Raw genomic sequence first — 21,192 nt, 5'->3', positions numbered from 1 at the left:
GATGGAAGAATGTCGAGGTCACATTACAAGAAGAACCTGGGTGGTGAGAGAGATCGTGGTGCCACCTTTGGAAAAGAACCCTGTCCAGTAAGGGCAGTGGTGGTGACCGAGTGCTGAGTGTGACGGGTTGTGAAAGGAGTGAGTGAAAGGAAGTGCCTGGGTAAGGAGTGAGTGACAGGTTGTGTGGAGTGAGTGACAGGTTGTGCGGAGTGGCCTAGGAGGCAGGTATGGCTTTGCCAGAGTCCACCATGATGGCCATGGGCCTGCCGGTGATGTTTCCCAAGATGCCAGCAGCAGCACCATCTTCCTTTGCTTTCCCAGCTTCCCCCCAGGGCCTTGGTGTGACTAGGCCCTTTCCCACATGGGACCCAGGCCTCCGCTGGCCCAGCCGGCACCCTCCTTAGGCCCCGCCGCCCCGCATGCTCCCCTCCTGCAGCCCCACGCTCCCACTCCCACCCGCAGCCTCCCCTTCCAGAAAGAGTGACTCCCACCTCAGCAGCCTGGAAGCCCTCCAACTACTTACTTTTCTTCAAATAAAAGCAGCTAATTAACATTATTCTTTAATTATTGCCTTTATCAACAAGGGGTCTGATTTGTACCAGCAGGATAGTTGCTTTCCCTTAAACTACCCAAGTGAATGCTTCAGTTCCTGGTGCTTTTGAAATGAATTTGATGTCATCTGCCCAGAGTCACTTAATGGGGACGCCTGGGTAATGACTGAACGCGCTAACTCCGTTAGCAGCCCTGGAAGCATGTAATTTGGCCCCTCAGGCAACAGCACTTTTGAAATCTCTGGATAGTTTTGAACTCTCTGTTCTTAATTAAATATGCAATTTTTCACGGTAACCAGGTTAATTCTTTTGTGTTGTGTTGTAATACTGTTAGGAATTTTCATAGTTCTTATTAAACATTATTCAGGCATTGTGAATTCCATAATTAAAAAAAATGAAAAGAACAAAGCTTGATTCACTCCTTTCTTTTCCCTGGCTAATTTATCAAATGAATTTTGCAAATTTTTCTTTCTGTCCCCAGACAGTGTGGCAAGTGTTTTAAAGGGGAAGGATTTAATTGCCCTGTAGGGATTGGCTGGTTATGAAGGATTTGGCTGTTTGATTAGTAAACCCAGTTGGGAATGGTCTAATGCTCCATGATCTTAAAAATTGTCTGATTGTACCCTCTCCAAGGAGGCCTCGCTTTTCGTTATGTAGAGCATCAACTTCACACAAGTGTGATTATTAGGTAGCGAGGAAGGGGAGAGAGGAAGATCTGACTTTAAATTGGGGATCTTGGGAGATTTTTACCCCCATCTCCCTGGCTGGGGAGGAAGGGAGAAAACAGAAGAGACAGGAGAGATAGTCAGAGACAGAGACACACAGAGATGCAGACAGACACACGGGCAGAGGCAGAGACTGCCCTTCCCAGTTCTCGGGCACTAGAAAAGATGGAGGGCAGCCGAGGGGGTGGGGCCTGAGGGGACATCTTACAGATAGTGGCCAACTGGAAAGGCCCCTCTTAGCTGAGGAGGCCCCCTGGCAGGGCTGCTGGGCAGGGCGGGAGGGGATGGCTCCCATTCTGGAAGAGGACCTGCTGCAGCCCTGTGCTCCCCTGGGCATGCTGGCTGGTGCCTGCCGTTCTGTCTTTGATAAGGTCAGGAGCCCCTGAAGAAGGGGGACTGGGAAGAGGCAGCCAGGCCCTTGTAGTGAGGGAGCAAGGCCGCCGTCTCCCAGTAGCCCCACTTTTGCCTGTTACCCCTCTGCAAGATGGAGTAAGTGACTCAGCCTCTTCCTGCTTTCCTGGGTCCTCTCTGTGTCCTAGGGGTGGGGAGGGCAACGAAGTAGGCCAAGGAGCCAGGACCAGGCCCTGTAGGACCTCGAGGGCCATGGAGGGGCTGGGCTTTCCTACAGGCAGAGTTCCTTTGATCGTGGAGGAAGTAGGGGACGACTTGAGAGGGGTGTCGCCAAAGGGCCGGGGCCAGGCCTGCCTGGGAATGAACCGGAGGAGGCCTTTGTGCCACCCTGAGCTGCTTCAGCCCTGACCTTGGGTGGCCAGGTCAGAGGACTCTGAGAATCATCCCTAGGAACTGGAAGGAGGTGGCGGTAACTCACATTAGACCCCATGGCAGTGCCCTCCTGATATTGAGTTAAAGCCACAAACCTGCCTGGGACCCTGTGCCCAGCCTTGGGTGATGTTTACCGGAATTCTCAGTCAGGCCACCGCACCCTCCCCTCTACTTGAACCTTCCTTGGCTCCCATTCGTTCTCATGGGACAGTCCAGGCCTTACCGTGGCTAGCAGACTTGTCTGATCACCTCCCACCCCAGTCCGCCTCCACCATCTCATCTCACTGGACTTCCTTCTCCCCGAGTCCCTGTCCCTTGTGCCTTCTTACCCCTACCTTTGTGCCCGCCTCCCCCCGCCTGGACCTCTCCACCACTCATCCTTCAGGAGGTCTCCTGAACCTCCTGGTTGGAGGTTGCTTGCCTGCCCTTTTCACTTTAAGATCCTGAAGACAACTTTTGTGTCTTCCGTGTTGACACTGGTCACAGGCAGGAGCTTGTGACCTCAGACGCTCAGTGAATATCTGTTAATGGCACCCCACTTATGCTCCCAGGTTTGGGGAGTGGGGATCTCAACTCCTCCTGAACTTACTGGACCCCAGCAGGAAGTGGGCTTCCCTTTAGTTTGAAGGTGCCGAGAGGAGCAAAGTCTACTCCCCTAGGCATGGCCCCACTTTGCCAGCCACAGAGGTTCCGTTGTCTTGCGAGGCGGAGACGTGGCCACCTCTCATGGGCCCAGGGGAGTTCGGCTGCTGGGGCTGCTGGGGCTGCCCTGAGATGCAGAAAGAGGAGAGGCAAAGCTAAGTCCTCTGGGTAGCCAGGCACCAGGGATGAAGAAGGATGTGAGCCTTCAGGATGGAAGGAGCAGCAACACCTGCTCCTCCCCATGCTCAGGATGCTGGGAGACTGGGGCCTCTGGCCTGCCCTGCTGTCCCTTCCCTGGCCAGCCGTGGGAGGCTTCCCCACTTCATGGCCCTGTGAAGCCACTCTGGTTGGTGAGCTGCTGCTTGGCTTCCCGCAGGCCCAGAGCAGCCTGCCCACAGATGCCCTTGTGCACGTGCGCGCGCGCACACCGCACACACCCAGGGCCCCCAGGCCTGCGTTTCCTCTGCTCCCTTTTTCTTCCAGTGTATTTTTATTCCTGTTCAAGTTGAGTCATTAGGGGACAAAGAGGAGCTGAGGAAAGCTTTTTGGGATGAGGAAGGGAGGGAGATGCAGGCCAAGGAGGGATTTCCAGGGAATCTCACAACTGCTAGGGAAAGAAGGACTTTAAAAATTAATTTTGTATTATCAAAGTTGCATCACCAGTTACCAGAGGGCTTTGAGTGTGGGCACAGATGGGGAGGAACATGCCCCACCAGGCCCAGAGCGTTCCCCTGGGTTCCTCCACCTCTGCCTGTGTGCCTCACTGAACCGCCGCTGTGACCCTTTGCGGGTCTTTAAGCAGGTGTCCACCCACCTAGCCTTCCATGAGGCAAGGGTTGCTGCCCGCAGCCTGGCCTGACCCTGGGCCTCTCCTGGGGTTTTGCTTTAAACATCACTGCATTCTGCTGCCACATACTGGGTCCTGCTCTCAGGGCAGAGGGCTGGACACCCCTGGCCCAGAGCCTGGCCTCTGTGTCGGGCTCCCAGGGAGTGCCCCTGGACCTCCGCTTCCTCTTCTCTGGAGGGGGCACCCTCCTGGCCTTGCTCAGGGGCAGGTGGACTTTCCTGATGCATTTAGCCCAGGGCTAGTGCACAGTAAGCTGTCAGGTGGCCGCCTCATGGCCCGGCAGGCCTGTCTTCCCAGGACTGTGCGTCCTTGCTTCACCCATGAGCAAACATGGATGGAGGTGCTTGTCTGTCGGCGCCGGTGTGGGTGCTCCTGCGTGGATGCAGATGGGTGCATACACACATTCAGATACCCACTCAACACCCGCACTCCGAAGCAAAGGGAGTGCACAGGCCCTCTGGAGGGGGAGAGTCCACAGGCATTTTTATTGTAATGAAAAATTTATCTGGAGCTTGTAATGAGAAGGTGGCACTTCGTGGTAGATAAAACACTGTCAGAATAAAAGGCCACCAAAACTGTAGGCCCAGTTCAGCAAAGAGGCAGTTGGCATTGAGGACATAGAGCAGGAGGGGCTTGGACCATGGCATGCATTTGGCCTGTCCATTAGTGGTCCACTGGACAAGTTTTTACCGAGCATCTACTAGATGCCAGCTCTGAACCACGTGCTGTGGATGCCCTGGGGATCAAAATGGACATGCTCTCTGCCCTTATTGTGACATCGGTCTCCATGATGTTTGGAAGTAAGATCCCTTAAGGACTGACATTAATCAAATCATCACACCTATTTGAAATTGTACACTCTGCTAAGGGCAGCAAGGGAAATGAGCTAGGAGTGAGGAGCTTGTGTAACAGGTACCAGATTTAGTCTGGAAGTCAGGGAAGGACTTCTGAGTTAGCCAAATGATGTGGGGTTATGACAGTTCAGATAGGAAGCATGTGCAAAGGTCCTGAGGTAGGAGGAAATACCTCAGGTTCCAGGAAGTGAAAGGTAGCCAGTATGACTGGATCTCTGAAAGGGCAGTGGGTGGGGCGTGACTGGGGAGGATGCACTGTCCTCTGGCTCATGATGCATGTCATGCCTGCCTGGACCCCATGGACATTCAGGGAATTCACCAGTTTACGGGGTGCAGCAGGCCAGCATAGGGACAGGAATAAAGTGCTTTCCCTGGGCTGATGGGAAGGGGTGGGGGTGGGCCTCGCCATGTTCAAATATATGCTGCTTTTCTGCTGTTTATTATTTATCTAGGGGTTTGTGAAAAAGAGAACCTCCCCCCTCAAAAAAAAAAAAGAAAGAAAAGGAAAAATACAAAAAAACAACCCCCCACCTAACATTGCTCCAGGCATGCAGCCTGAGGGAACAAGTCCTTCCGTCTCCAACCTTTGTGCAGGTGTGAGTGAGGAGTGCTGTGCTCAAGCTCTGGCCCTGCTCGAGGGGGGCTCTGGGGCTTGTGGGACAGGGATGCCTTCGGGTGCTTGCGTGCCCCACAGCTCTGGGGAGGCCTGGCACAGTGGGGCACTCTCCGAGATGGGGCTCTGCATTCCCACAACCCAGCGTGGTGTGCCTTGGGGGCTGGAAGGGCTCAGGCAGGCTGGTGTCTGGCATGGTGAGGGTGGGAGGGGGGGAGTCCAGGGGCTTTGGCAGCCGCCCCCACATAGTGATATTCTGTGCCTCACACGTTCTTATTAGCATCGTAATCGCTCCAAAATACTGATTCATTATCGCGCTGAGCTGCAGACTGAGGCAGTGGGGTTTGATGGTTCCACATGAGCCATTCTGGGCTGTTGAGTAAATATTGCTCATTCTGAAAAATTGGGTAAATGTGTGTTTATGCTGTCGACGAGCAAGGAGCCAGCCAAGCAGGTAGTTGGTGTCTGGGCCAGTGCCAGGCAAGGTGCTGGGGGACAGGGGAACAGACTTTCTGAGACAGGTCCAGCTTAGGTCTGGCTGGCCTCGGAAATATTCTGTTGGGCATAGAGGTTGGAATCAGGAAAGGGGTGTCACCCCAAGGTCAAGGTAGAAGGGGCCTCATGTTCCCAGGCTCAGGGAGCAGGCAGAAAAGGCCCAGGGTTTTCCCAGCTCGGGGCTGGGGGGGGATGCGGGGTGGTTCTGAACGGGAGGACTGGACACCATCAGTAGATGAGGCGACAGCCCCGTGGGAAGGTGCTGCATGAGGTCAGCGCCGGGGCCTCTGTTCTGCCACCAGCTGAAAGTGGGCACCCAGGTAAGTTTCCTGACACATCAGTCCTCAGTTTTTTCATCTATAAAGTGGGATGGTGACAGGTCTTCCCTGTAGGGTTGTTGTGGTCATATGCTTAGGACATTGAAATGGCCCCCTGCAGGAGAAACAGTAGCTATGAGCAGGATTCAGGGTGGAGTAGGAGGAGGCTCGGTCCAGGTCTGAGGTCACGGGTTCTTCAAGGTGCCAGTAAGACTCTGGGTTGTCTCTTCAGTAACGAGATCCAGACAGTATTTGGCATATAATTTCAGGGGGTTGTAGGGTTCCCTAGATCTAGCCATGTATCCTGAACTAAGAGCTCATTTCCGCTGTGGAAAACTTTGCGAGGAGGAAGGGAGGCATAAGATGTGGAAACTCCTAGAACTTGGTTTTAGCCCAAGGCTTGGGTTTTATCCTGATTCTGCCACAGATTTGCTGTGTCCAGTTGGGCAAGTGAAGACCTGTCCCAGCCTCTGTCTACACCTGATGTCAAGGTCTTTGCCTAGAAAGGAAAGAGCTTGGCCTATGGAAGCACTGGGTCTGATGCCTGGCACACTGCAGGCACTTAGTAAATATCATTGTCATTCCTCTTGATTCAAGGCCCAGGAAGGGCTAGGTATAGACGGGCCTCACGTTGCTTTTAGAGTTGGAGTATAATCATTTCATGGAGTTCTTGGTTCCGATCCTCCTGTTGTGTCTGCTGATTCTCGCACAGGGTGGACCAGGGTCCTGTGTGTTTTGTAATTTTGGATTGTGAGGTCATCTTAGGGAGGATTGTGTTCCTGTGAATTTTGTTTGACCTGGGTTGATCTGAGTGCCAGAAGTCAGCTGGATAGTAAATATTTTTGGCACTGCAGTCTACGTACAGCCTCTTATATAACTCCTCAATTCTGCCGTGTGCAGAAGCAGCCATAAACAATACATAAACCAAAGAGGGTGGCCAGATCTGACCCACAGGCAGATAATGATTTAGCCCAAAGGTCATGTTTTGTTCACCCCTGTCCTGGAAAGATTTTGTATTTGCTTTTGCTTAATGCCCAAACAGTATTACCAAGCAAGAATGATTTTTAAGGTTAATTTTTTGTCTGAGAGCAGTAATCTCAAAGTGTGGTCCATGGACCAGCAGCATCAGCATTTCCTGGAAATTCTTGGATATGCAAAATCTCCGGCTTCCATCCAGATCTACTGAGTCAGGAATTGGGGTGGGACCCAGACCCAGCAATCTCTATTCAACACGCTGTCCTGGTAATTCTGATGTGCCCTCAAGTTAAAGAACTCTAGATGTAGTATCAGGGTGAAATCCAAGCCCATGGAAGTATAGACCCATGGTGACAAATTCTCAGCCACAGCTTCTTTCTGGTTTTCTGATCTTGAGTCAGGACTGAGACTGGCCAGATCTTCTTCCAGCATTTGTAGGCAGCAGACTCAGGCTATGCTTTCATACTGGGGTGGGTGCTTGACTGCCAAGATGGTCACCTGTCCCCCGTTTCACTGCAGAGGGCACAGAAGTATCAGTTCTCCCACTTGGTCTGTTGTTGAGTTTACTTATCAGTTTTGGCTGTGGATTTCTCTTGCTTTCTTATGGAGCTGACCTACATATGTAAGGGATGCTAGTCTACTTAGTCCAGCTTTTCTGGGTGTTTAGTAGCACAAGTACTTCAGGTTATATTAGCCTGCATATTATCAGATACAGGGGTCCTCTCGTTGAATGAAAAGTTGAGTTTCTGTCCTAGAATTCTTCTTTAGTGTGTCGCAATCCCCCAGCTTCTCTGGGGACCTGACACTTGTCCCTTGCCTGGAGGTCAGAGACCACTTTGTCACTCACAGGGATTAGAAAAGGAACACATCTTGGGGGTCTCTCTGCCTCACCTTTGCCCAGAACTTGAGTCTAGTTCAGCAGTGTTTGGGTGAGCACATACTGGGCCTTCACTCTATCCAAGTTAACAGGTATATGTAGTAGAACATGGCACCCCATGGTCTTTGTACCTGGGGACTTTATCTCAGTCTCCTCCATGCTGGGGAACTTGTCTCCCTTAAGGGTTTATCTTAGGGGACTAGAATGGAGTCAAGGATTAGATTAAGAGCACTGGCTTTGAATTGTACAGGAATCAGGTCCAACACCCAGCTCTGCCTGTTATAAGCTGTGATCTTCACAAATCCACGTTTCTGAGCATCAACTCCTCCACCTGTAAGATGGTGTGACAAAGGGTCGTTGTAAGGATCCAGGGAGATGTTCACGTAGGACATTTGGCAGAGCTCTGGATCCAGTGAGTGCTCCTCATTGTGACTGTGGCCTGAGTCTGCCTACCATTACAGTGGGCTTGGAGAAGTCAGGTTGGAGAGGTGAGCAGACTTGGGTTTTCACGAAACGGCAAACTGAAGCTGTGGGCAGGAGGTCTTGAAGTAGGCGTACCTTGTGTCTGTCCTGCAGCCCCCATTCCTGTAGTGGCCTTCATACTTCCTGTGCCATGGTCATGTGATTCAACCCAGGGAGACAGGGAGCTGGTGATTCTAGGCCTGAATCCCCCTCACCACAGTGATTGGTCTAAAGGGAAGTCACATGACTCAAGCTGGGCCAATCAGAGAATTCCCTGGGATTTTTCAGTTGGGGTAGAGTGGGGAGTCTCTATTTTCTCTCTAGCTGAGTTGCTGGAAGGAAGAAAGCCTAGAGCTGCTTAGAGCCAGGGTTACAGACAGCTTCATGGGGACATAGTGAAACCAGCCTGCAGGGAGAGGCCTAGAAAGATGGAGCCCAGTGGGAGTCATCCCTGAGGCCACTTTGTTTAAGCTCTTCAGATTGTTTCTGTTATCTATGATCAAGTGCCCCCCAAATATGACTCCAGTGGAAGGTTTGGGAACTCTTGGCCACTCCATCCTTTGTGACCAAATTTCTGCAAAGCCATATCCAGCATACATCACATCCACCACCTGACCTCCCATGTTGTTGGAAGAACAATATTGAGGACCAGGGAACAAAGGTGGGCCACACTGGTTCCGCTCAGGGCTTTGGCACAGTGGGAGGGGTCCATCATCCAGATGTCATTCTTTTCAGCAAAGCCCGTTGGGACCCCCGGCAGGAGTCACCTGCCCTCCTTCCTCTCAAGTCTGGTTCACTGGGCCCAGGTTTCCTCCACTTCTTACAAGTGGCCCACAGATGCCCACAGCCCCCCGGGTCTCCCTCCGCCTACCACACCTGATGTGCAGCACAATGCTCCCCCTTCAGCTTTGATCTCAAAAAAAGATCATCTTGGAGAAGATGGTTCCGTGAGCGGTTTATCCAAACGCCACTTTTTTTCTAATTTTGCCAGAGTTGCTCTTTCCCCCCTCTTCCTTTTATTCCTTTCTTGGGTTTGCACTGGGGTTGGCTTCCTCAAACCAAAATAACTCTCACAATGCTCAGGAAAAGTGCTTCCTGTGGATGAGTGACATCCGTATAAAAGCCAGCAAGCCGGCCGATTTCTGTCCTTTGAAGACGCTTGTCAGCGAGTGCTGCGGTGAAGTGTCAGGCGTCACCCGGGGTGACTGTGGAGACGCCTGCAGCAGTGAGCTTTTTTCCAGAAAGCCTTCAGCCCAAACTTTGGGCTCTCCGGGGACGCAGGAACAGCATCCACACTCTGCAGAGATGAAAGGCGAGGCTGGCTGAAGCAGCTGGCGTTTGCTCCTGTCCCAGCAGGGCCCTGCAGTGGTGGCTTTGTAGCTCACCTGCTCTGTTCTCGCAGTTCAACTCTGACTGTCGTGCCTGTGCAGGGCCTGGAAGCTCCAGGAAGACCCCTGAGAGGAGACAGGGTGCTGGCGATGTCCCCACAGCTCCCCACAGGAGGGGAGGGCAGATTTCAGGGCTAAGAATGTAGCTCTGGAGTCAGACTTAGGCTGGGTTCAAATCCCCCAGCTCTGCCGTTCTCCCTGAGTGAGTCACGTCACCTCTCAGAGCCTCAGTTTTTCCATCCGTGGAATGGAGTTGTCGGGTTTAGTGAAGGTAAATAGGTTCTTGACAAATAAGTAGGCTTAGCCTGTGCCACACATGTAGAAAGTGCGTAGCAAACGGCAGCTGCCGCGTACTCTCCAGCTTTTCCCCGCTGACCTCCCTCACCAGGTTCCAGAAGGCAGCACTGTCCCCCCACCCCGTCTCATGTCCCCTGCTCGTAGCTGCTCTCTGTGCTTCGTCTATCCAGTGGGCTCCTGCTGGTCTGCCAGTGCCAGCTCAGGCCTCGCTTCTGCAAGAGTCTTTATCAGCAAGCCCTCCACCCCGAGGTGACCATACAGAAAGCCTGGGGTGTGCACGTGTGTGTGACCTCAACAACTGGAAATAGTCTCCTCACAGTCTGGAAGCGGTAAGTCGGAGACGGAGGTACGACTGGCATGGTTCTGTCTGAGCATCTCTTGGCAAACGGGCTGTCTTCCCTCAGTGCGTGTCGGTTTTCTGATCTCCTTTTCTTACAAGGACACTAGTCAGATTGGATCAGGGCCCACTGTAATGATCTCATTTTTACCTTAAACACCTTTTTAGAGTCTTTGTCTCCAAATAGTCAAATTCTGAAGTACCGGGGGCCAGGACTTCAACATATGAATGGTGGAGGCAGACACGGTTCACTCATACCAAAACAAGGTCACCGTCCTTAGGTGTGCTTCTAGACGACATCTGCATGGGCTTCAGTTCCTGCTGGATCCTGAGCATGAACGTTTGACTGTTTCAAGCAAGGCCCAGCATGAGCTCCCCTGGTGCCCTGCACGGACAGGAGGGGAGGGGTGATGGCTTCCCAGGGAATGCCTGTCTTCCCCTGCCTGAGGCCCACACCCCCACCCCCACATGGTGCCTCCTATCTCTGGTCTTACATGGAGCTTGTCTCTTATCTGCCCACAGCAACTTTGAAGGAGTGGGAAGCCAGAGTCTCAGGTGTCTGGGGAGGGATGGAGATGGACCGCTTGAGTGAACCTGCATTGAGGAGTCTCATGCATCCCCAGGGGAGCTTCAGAAAATCTCCTAGGGCCACAGAAGATGTAAAACTGCTGTTAACACTGTGTAGACTGGTGTGTCTGTTGCAATCAATGAACCTAACCTGATGCATGGTTATCACCCCAAGTTCATGGTCCAAGTTAGGGTTCACCCTCGGCATTGTGCATTTTGTAAGTTTGGACAAATTTTAATGACACATACCCGCCAGTGCAGTATTGTACAGAGTAGCCTCCCTCCCCTGAAAATCCTCGGTGTTCTGCCCGTTCACATCCCTCCACTCCTCTGTGCCAGACACCCACTCATCCTTTTACTCTCTGCAGAGTTTCATGTTTTCCAGAATGCCATATAGTTGGGTGTTTTGTTTTTTTTTGTGCTGGTGATCAAACCCAGTACCTTGTGCATGCCTGGCAAGCACCGTGGCACTGGGCTGCATCCTGGCTGGACTGCTGCTCAGTTGTAGTCATACTGTAGGTGGCCTTTTCAGATTGGCTGCATTTACTTGATGCTAAGCATTTAAGATTCCTCCATGTTTTTATCAAGGCTCATAGCTCATTTTTTAAAAAGCACCAAATAACGTCTCATGGTCTGGAGTTATCGCAGTTTCTTTTTCTGTTCACCTCTTGCAGGACAGACATCTTGGTTGCTTCCAAGTTTGGCAGTTATGAATAAAGCTGCTGTACGTATCTGTGTGCAGGTTTTTGTGTGACATAAGTTTTCAGCTTCTTGGGTAAATGCTAAGGATCCCAATTGCTGGATCATATGGTAAGAACATGTTCATTTGTGAGACCGACAGCCCGTCTTCCACAGTGGCTGTGCCGTTCCGCATCCCACCAGCAATAACAGGGTTCTCTCCGCGCGTATCCTCACCAGCGCCCCGTGTCATTGGCATTCTGGACTTGGTTCATACCAGCTTACAGGCAGCAGTGGTGTCTCATCGTCGTCTTAGACAGGAAGTGGAGCATCTTTTCCTGGGCTTGTTTACTTATGCTGTGTATCTTCTTGGGTGAGGTATCTGTTGTGGTCTTTGGACTGTTTTTTAAATTGGATTGTTTGTTTTCTTACTGCTGAGTGTTGAGAGTTTTTTGTATATTTTGGATGGAAGTCTTTTTTATAAGATATGTCTTGTGCCAATATTTTCTCCCAGCCTGTGGTTTGTCTTATTCTTTTGAAATTCTTTTACAGAGAAGTGTTTAATTTATGAAGTTGAGCTTATCAAATAGCTCTTTGATTGATCATGTATTTGGTGTCAATGTCACCAAGGTCATCGAGGCTTTCTTCTATGATATCTTCTGTGAGTTTTATAAAAGTCGTGCTTCATACACTTCTATATCCATTTTGTTAATTTTGGTGAAGGGTATGAGGACCATGTCTGGATTGATATTTTTACATGTGAATGTCCAGTTGTTCCAGCACCATCTGTTGAAAAGACAGATGTCTTTGCTCCACTGTACTGCCTTTGCTCTTTTGAAAAAGATCAGTTGATTGTGTTTATGTGGGTCTATTTCTGGGCTCTCTATTCTGTTCCATTGATCTATTTGTCTGTTCTTGCTCCAATACCACCCTGTCTTCATTACCCTAGCTTTATAGTAAGTCTTTAAGTCTGATACTGTCAGTCTTTGACTTTGTTCTTCTCCTTCAATATTTTGTTGGCTATTCTAGGTCTTTTGTCTCTCCATATAAGCTTCAGAATCAGTTTGTCAATATCCATAAAATGGCTAGCTTGGATTTCGATTGGAATTGCATTGAGTCTATATATCAAGTTGGGAAGAACTGACATCTCGACAATATCGATCTTCCTATCCATGAACATGGACTGTCTCTCCATTGGTTTAGTTCTCCTTTGATTGCATTCATTGGAGTTTCCTGGTGTTCCTCATATATATCATGTACATATTTTGTTAGAGCTTACCTTGCTTTGTTTATGTAGTAGTGCCTTATCCACACGTGTTTGTGTTCATGTTAAGAACTCACCCCCACCCCACACGGGTTGCTTCCTCTGCGTTTACCTGCCTCCGTCCATCTCTTTCTCAGCAGTGTAGTGCTGACTGTGGTATCTAATTTGGGGAAACCAAATTAGGGATAGGCAGGGAACATTAATGGTGGATTCAGCTCCAGGTAAAGCAGCAGGAAGCTTGTGGGGCCGGGTGGGGGACGGGTGGTGCCAGGCAACTGGGGAGACCTGGCCTTGCCCCAGCTAGATCAAATCAGTTTAGACACTGGGCTGGACAGTTGAGATACCCAAAGCTACTGACGGACCGTGACCCTGAGGCCTGCTTGTTTGTGGATCCTGGATCCTCCGCGTCCTTTCCCTAACGTACCACGACTGCAGGCTCTTCGAGGACAGGGACGCTCCTCCCTCTGTGCCCCACACTGGGGCCAGCAAGTTTTTAATGAATGAATAGCCACATTTGCTGTCACCCTTCTCATTCATTAAGGAAAGCAAATCATGTTCAGTGTGGCAATTATAGAAAGAACAGATAAAAAGAAGGAAATAAAAATTTACTTCTGAGATAAATATCACAGTTTCATTGGACCTTTGTCAACATGTAACAAGCACACAGAAAAGGACAGCATCTGTGTGTTCTGCTAGGTTAATTGTCACAAGATGAACATCCCTGGGCACCTAGAAACCCCTCTGTGTCCTTTCCATGCTACCAGCCACCCAACCCCAGGGGGACCCGTATGCGGATTTCTGACAGCTCGGACCAATGTTGCCTGCTGGGAACCAGCCAGCGTGTGTCATGTGGTGTCTGATCGGCACTGTGCTCTTGGGACTCACCTGTGCCGTGTGGCACTGTGGTTCATTTACTCTCTGGCTGCCCAGCCTCCTGTTGTCTGGTGAACACAGTTACTGGGGTGGCTTCCGGTCTGGGGTTCCTACCAACAGTACTGGTAGGAACGTTGGTGTGTGACTGTCTCTTAATACGCAGGGACACCCAGTTTTCTTGAGCTTGAGTCAAGTTTCCCGGGCATGGCACAGTGGCATTTGGAGCCAGGTAATTCTGTGTGTGGGCGCTGCCCTAAACATCCTCCTGTGTGTAGGATGTTTAGCAGTTCCTCTGGTCTCTACCCCCTAGTTGCCAGTATCATCCCCCAAATTGTGACAACAGCAGTGTCTCCGGGGACTGCCAGTGTCCCCTAGGGGGCAGGCAGAGTTGCCCCTGGCTGAGAACCACTGTGTACATTGAGGCCTGAACTTGCTGGGTTCCAGGGTGTGTGTGTGGAGCTTAGAGGCTGCCGAGTGACTTTCCAAAGTGGTCACACCACTTGTTACCTTATGTGTGACCTTCATGTTATCTCTAATGCATTGATATTAATTTATATAAATGTGGAATGGATCGGGCTTAAAATATGATTCCACTTCACATTAGATGCACAACCTAGTCTCATATCTTTTATTGTTTCTTCTTTGATTAGAGAGCAATAAGGTATTAAGTCCCTGCTTGTCTCAGGGATCTGACTTCTTTCATTTAACACCTGGCTCTGCCTTTTTCTAGAGGTGTGACTTTGGCTAGGTGACTTCACCTTTCTAAACTTCACTTTCCTCACTGTAAAACAGGGGCTCTAACACTGCCTGCCTCGGTTATCTGGAGGACTACCTGAATTGATGGATATGAGGCATGTGCAACTGGCACTTGGCCAGTGTTGTGCTATTATTATCCAATTTAGTGGCTATATAATATTCTTTCCTGTGGAGGAGCTCCAGTTTATGTCAGTAAGCCTTTGGTGCAAGGTCATAAATGGCTTTCAGTTTGAGCTGCCAGATTTTGAAATAAATAAGATACTCAGTTACATTTGAATTTGAGGTAAACAGTTGTTGGTATGCCTCATAATGTTTGGGATGTATTTATACTAAAAAAAATGTATGCATTGTTTATATGAGGCAAAATTATGTATTCCTTTATCTGGTCAAATCTGTGCATCTTGTATTTTCTAACAATTCTTTGAATTGTCCCTTCTGAAAGCTATAATAATCGGCATCCTGGAAGCTAAGTCTTCACACACGCCAACTGTTTCCCCACTTGGCTTTTCATCTGAATCACCCAGGGGCTTGTTAAGTGCAGACCCTGGCCCCACCCCAGGTCTCTTGAAACCCAATCCCAGAGGCTGGACTGAATCTGAGTTTTTCTAAGCCTCCAGGTGATTCTGAGCCAAACTTAGGAGTGAGTCCCTGGGGTGCTTGTCTTTGCCTCTTCTTTACTGGGACCCTGCTGCCCCAGACCTTCAGCTTGGACTGTAAGCTGAGGGGCAGCTCAGCATCTGTCTGCCCCAACCTTTCAGGAAGTGGCAGCTGAACTTTGGCAGTGAGAGGGAAAGGTGGGGTTGGGCACAGAACCTGCTGCATTGATTTGCAGCTCTTGGAAGCCCGTCATGAGGAAAGCGCAGCGATAAACAGCCGCCGGCAGCCGTGAGAGCCCAGCTGGGCCATTCAGGGGCTGGCCAGGTCTGGCTCCTGCTTTCCAGGACACAGTGCTCCTCGGCCCAAGTCTGAGGCCTCCTGGTGACACCCCACGGACAGGCCAGGTAAGGTTGGGCCTGGCCAAAGGCCAGGTCCCTGCGCTCCCAGAATTGCCCCCCCTTCATCCCGTCCCTGCCTGGCCAGAGACCCAGGGACTTAGGGTCTTTCATTCAGTCGCCACTGGCTTTCTATGGACCAGGTCTGGCCAACCAGGTGGGGGGCAGTAGACAGAGCAGCCCACACTAGTCCCCGGGAGCAGCTGCTCCCCACTCCCTGGCTTTTTGGGGGCCAGCTCCGATTTTCCTGTCTCACTCTAGTGGCACCCCTGGAACCACCAGGCTGCAGCCAACTGGACAGGGCAACCCCATCTGTGCAGAGCAGCCACAAAATGACAGCTCAGAGGGTCAATGTGATCAGGTCAAGGGGCCTTCGGAAGAGGATTCTGCTCTGAGAGATCAGAGGTGCTTCGGACTTCGAGATACAGTATTACGGAAGAGTGGTCTCCTGGTGTCCAGGAGGGATTGCTGGGTGAAGTCAGCTTCCTTCTGCTTTTTGGACACCCTGCAGACAGCTTAGGCTGAGGTGGACCGAGGCCACCCTCTAGCTGCACAGGGGTCCTTGGGTTGGGGCCCTGTGGGGTTGTTCTACATTCGTTTACTTCCAGTAGCCTGTGTTGGGTACTGACATTTTCTGGAGGAGAACGCAATGCTTTATTTTTTTATTCAAGCACTTATTGTAAACCAGGCACCTTTCTAAACTGAGTAAGCAGGATTGTAAGCAAGTCAGATAGAGCTCAGGGGCCTCATTACTTGCCTTTATTTGGGAGGAACCCAGGACTTGGAGAGGCCAAGTATCTTGCCCTGTGTCACTTAGCAAGAAGCCCCTGCAGGTTTAACTTTTACTGGTAAATGGACCAAATTGTCTCCAGTGGACCAAGTGGGAAGCTGAGTCTGAACAATGATGATGATGATAGTGGTGATTAACATTAGTCCAGGCCTTACTCTGTGCCCGGCACTGAGCTAAGTGGGTTCCTCCAAGTGAGCACTCTTACCCCATTTTTAAGTTGAAAAAGCTCAGAGAGGTGAATTCACTTTCTCAGAGTCACATAGCTAGTAAGTGGCAGAGCTGGGCTTTGAAACCATGACTTTGGATTTCAAACACAGCCACATATCATGTACGTACTTTTGGGGGTTCCCACTAGCATCTTGTGCACTGGAGCATCAAATTGTTAGAAAAGTCAGGCATTCAGTGGGAGCACCTGCAGTTGAGCAGGATGCGGATCTGAGGCTACTTCATCGAGGCCTCCACTAAGGAGCACAGCACAACTGGCAGAACAGCAGCAGGAGTGTTAACACCTGCAGCAGTGGTGCTCTTGGTTGAGCATTCAAGTAATTCCCTGTGCCTCCTGCCACGTAGAGATGGCCTGAACCCATCTGCTTCATCGTTCCCAATTGATGGGTGAGCAAACCAAGGCTGAGAGAGGCCTAGTCCATGTCCCAGGCTTGAAGGTCAGGAGGTGGGCAGGGCGAGGATCCAGACTCTACCAGCCACTCAGATCACAGAGCCCAGGGTGGCGTCCACACTCCTGGGGTCCCCCAGGAGCCCAGCCCGTGAGGCAGTGGCTCCTCCACTGCTTAGCAGACAGCTTCCAGCGCTGCCCCAGACTCTTCCATTTCCCCTCCCAAATCCTTTTTAATCAGGTGGCTGAACACAGGCCCCAAAATCATAATGCCAAGGCCAGCCCTGCTGCCTCTGGATTTCCTGCTTGCTTAGCAGGATGGAAACTTTCCTGTGGATGTGTGTCCATTAAGACAGGAGAGAGCGACACCACCTTTCTTTACTCTGCTCTTGTTTTGACCTTTGTGTGTGTGTGTGTGTGTGTTGCTGGGGTTTGAACCCAGGGCCTTGTGGTTGTGAGACAAGCACTCTACCAACTGAGCTACGTTCCCAGTCCAACATTATGACTTTTAACGAGACTTTAATTCAAGGTCAGAGAGTCTGGACATTGGTGAGAAGGCCCGTGCCCCTCTGGGCCCCCCTAGACAGTAGCGGGTGGCTGTTTTCAACAGTCCCGTTGCAACAGAGCCCTTCCTCGCACGAGGAGGTGAAATATTTGTGTTGAATGCATTGCCTGTTCTTGTTTGCAAAATGCTGCCATGCCCCCTGGTCGTTATTTATTTGTTCCTTTTCTGAAGTTCAAGGGAAATAATTTATTAACTTGGGAATTAGAAGTCTCTCTCCCCAGCCCCTCTGTCCCCCAAGGCCCAAGCCGGCCTGCTTGCCCTGCTCGAGAAGTCGAGAGAGGCTTCCCGTCAAAGGCACAGCCAGGCGAGGCCTCGGTGCACGTGGGTAATGTATTCACAGTCATGACACACGGACCCCGTGTGTCTTGAACCCCAGCCTCGGGGGACTGGCGGGGCCATGCCATCGACCTGAACCCCTGGACTGCCGCCCTGGTCTAAATCCATCAGGCTCGCCGGTCCCATTCTGGGAGCACTGAGTGATTTACGGTCCCTGGGAGCGGCGGGGGAGCAGGTCACTGGAGTTCATGGGTTAATAACAGGTTTGGTTTTCGATGTCAGCAGCTCTCTCGATAACGTATGAAAGAATCCTATTCTGTTGATTAGATTTTGAAATGGATCAATTTTTAATCAGCCAAACACCTGACTCACTCAATAAGAGATGCATTGTGGAGACGGGATGGAGGCTGGCTTTATTTACAAGAGTGTTTGTTTTTGGGGGACCATACGCAAATTCCCGCCCAGCTCCCTCCTCCTGGAAGAAATTGACCGGGTTATCTCCTACCTCCAATGGCAGCGTTTGATCCCCCCTCTGATTAGTTGGGAAATCCATGGGTCTGTTTAAGAGATAAGAACAGCAGCTAAAGGTTTGATTTAGTCATCTGTGGTTATTGATGGAAAAAGCATTTATTTGCCAATGAAGAAATTTTGCTTAATGTAACAGCAAGAAAAGGAGGGAGGAAACAAAAGGAGCCAGGCTGTGCCTGGGGGTGGTCGAGGCTTGTCGGTGCGGGGCTTGCTAGGGTGTTCAGAGCAACGGTATGGAAATCAGCAAATGAGCACATTGAATTTGTGGACCATTAATGATAGCGGAGGGGTGTTGCTCCGGCCACTTTATTAATTCACTCAGCAAACCCTGAGCCCGTGCTGGTGCCAGGCACTGTGAGGTGTCGGGAGGAGGCTGTCCCTAAGAGACAAGGCTCCTGCCCTTATAGAGCTTCCATTCTGGCAGTGGGGAGCCGGGCTGTGAGGGAAGGGCAGCATGGACAGGCACAAAGGCTGCTGAGCGTGAAGAGGAAGGATGTGGCTGTGCCCCAAGAACGCGCCTCTGGGAAGAGAAGGGGGAGGGGAAGGCTGGGGGACAGCCAGGGCTGAGCCTATGGCTGGCATGCTGGAGGAGCAGGGAGGCAGGGAGGCTGGGAAAGTAGGCAAGTCAGGTTTCCTCGCCAGTGCCCTGGGAAGCCACGGAGAGGTATGGGCAGCAGAGCAGCTTGTTCGAGTTTGGCAATGGAAAGGATCAATTGGAAGAGGGCTGGGGTCGCTGGGAGACTGCCGAGGGTTCTGCTGTGGCCATCCATCCAGTGATGATGGGGGCTCTGGCCAGGGACAGCATGGAGGAGGCGAAGGGGATGGATTCAGCAGCTCTGGTCTGGAGCCAAGTGACTGAGGATGAGGGGACAGCATTTGGGGCCAGCCTGCCAGGTAACTTCTGGCATAAGCCTGCTGTGGATAGAGGGACGATTGTGGCAGAATGTCACCTGTCTGTGGACCATACCTCGAACTTTTCCTCAAACTAACAAGCTGGGAACAGGTGGCAGGGAGGGTCTTGGGCTGTTAAGTCAAGTAGAAGTGGGGACTTCCCATCTCAGCACACCTTTTTCAAGCTGTTAACTCAGACAAATTGCCCTTTGCTGCGCACCAGTGAGTTAGAACAACTCCTAGGATAGAACTTTCCAGAAGGAGTTGTAAGAAACTGCCAGCAGTGGTTGCCCCTGGGACTTGGGTCTTAGGTGGGTGAGAGATTGACATTCTCCTTTGTGCTGAATTTTGCTGTCTAGTTGAAATTGTCCACATCATCTGTGACTCGCTGTGACACACACCTGTGTGAAGTGGCAGTGGCATCTGGGGCAAGGACTGGCCTCACCTCTCCCGTCTTATAGATAAGGCTCAGAGAGGGGCAGCCACTTGCCTGTGATTACATAGCTCTACCCAGAGGACTCCTGCTGGCCTCTCTCTCTTGCCCACTGGACTTGGTGGACCTTGGTGGAGCTGAATTTTGCTGGCACGAGGAGCGATGCCTCCCCCAGGGCTCTGCTCCCAGAACCTCGTTCCCAGGCAGCATTCCCAGCAACACTCCCTCTCCTGCTCTGCTGGGGGCAGAAAGGCCTGTGCACACACCGGGCTAGGTTCGTGTGGGTGTCCACATGTGATGTTCGGAGTGTGGTTTTGGCATTAGGTGGAAGGACACCTTGATTCACGATGGCGCATGTGACAAACAGGCTCTCACAAGCATCTTTATCCATGTGAGACACATGTGATCTCTCATCAAGAGATCTCAGTAGAAGGAACCATCTAATCTGTCCTTGCAAGTCCTGAGTTCTGGTCCTGGAATGTCCACTTGACTGCTGTGTGACCTGAGCAAGTTGCTTCCGTTCCCTGGGCTTCCATTGCATGTCTGTAGAATGACAGTTGTATCTGGTCTTCTTGTCCTTGAACAGCCTGAGCACACTCTCAGGGCCTTTGCACTTGCTGCTGCCTGTTTTCTGGGTGTAGGCCTGCCCCGCTCCATCAGTTCATCTGGCAGTTACTCCCCAGTTACCTCCTCAGGAAAGCCTTCCCTGGCCATGAACTATGCCCCACTGCACACACATCGTACACACGGCCTTCCCTCCGCTTCCCTTCCCTGCTGTACTTTTTCTTCCTTCACACTTGATATGACTGAACACATATTTCAACCATTTCTCTTGTTCATCGATCTCTCCCATTAAAACTCCACCTCCTAGAGGGCAGGGACTTTTGCTTACTGCTGTGCTTCTATACCTAAAAGGGCACTTGGCACATAGTAAATGCTCAATAAATATCTGTTGAAAGACCAGATAAAATAAGTCAATACACTGGAAGGTACTCAGAATAGGGCCTGGTACAGAGTAAGTGCCCAGCAACTGTGAGAAGTTATGAGTACTGATATTACCTGAGCCCCAGTGTCTGCGGCTATCAGAGGGAGATGTTGCTGATAACAACTCTCATGGAGCTGGGAACATTGAGTGGTGTCTGATGCAGTGATTCTTGAACGGATGGGGCTGTTAGGAATGAGCATGCAAAGTGAACCATCAAGGCCCTCCCCAGCCTATGGGGCTTCTGGAAAGTGGAGCAGGAGCCCTCAGACCTGGGGTGGTCCTCATGGATGATTGTGGTGGGGGGTACCAATCCTCTCCTTCACCTCCAGCTGTCATCTACCCAGACCGTCCAGCCAAGGACACCCCCTCGGATTTCAACTTTCTTGAGGGGTGTCTCAAATCCTTCCAAAGTTTGTTTGATTTTGATGTCATGTTTGCTGTTACTTACTTATTTATTTAGAAGTGCATGGGATCAAACCCAGGCATGTGCTCTGCCAGCCCTGGCATGCTGGTGCTCACCTGTAATCCCAGCTACCCAGGAGACTGAGGCAGGAGGATCATAACTTTGAGGCCAGCGTGGGCAACTTAGTGAGATCTTGTCTCAAAGAATTAAAAAGAAAAAAGGTTCGGGGATGCAGCCCCATTGTACAGTGCTTGCTCCCCTAGCAAGGCCCTGCGGTGAGTCTCCAATACAGTTTTAAAAAAAAAAAAAAAAAAGCGTGGGCAGTTCTTAGTATGTGGAAGAGCAAAAGACCAGTTGATTCCTGTTGTCCTGGGAATCGTCCTGGCACATTGCTTTTGGAGAAGAACCACTGCCA

General features: G+C 51.0%; 1 protein-coding gene across 9 annotated transcripts in view; it reads left to right on the top strand.

The window, feature by feature from the left end:
- The window catches only part of CUX2 (cut like homeobox 2), a 232,590-nt gene that overhangs the window by 20,109 nt on the left and 191,289 nt on the right, over positions 1 to 21,192 (top strand). Inside the window, exon 1 of one of the 9 annotated variants that reach the window (XM_079149492.1) lies at positions 12,080 to 15,302. The exons of the other annotated variants lie outside the window; for them this stretch is intronic. The gene's annotated coding sequence lies outside the window, so the exon portion shown is untranslated. Of the gene's footprint in view, positions 1 to 12,079; positions 15,303 to 21,192 lie in introns of those variants that run through there. 9 annotated transcript variants of the gene reach the window in all.

The sequence above is a fragment of the Sciurus vulgaris genome, assembly GCF_902686455.1.
Source record: "Sciurus vulgaris genome assembly, chromosome: 8".
Lineage (NCBI taxonomy): Eukaryota > Metazoa > Chordata > Mammalia > Rodentia > Sciuridae > Sciurus > Sciurus vulgaris.
The sequence above is the reverse complement of the archived record's forward strand: the minus strand, read 5'-3'. Positions and strand labels throughout refer to the sequence as shown.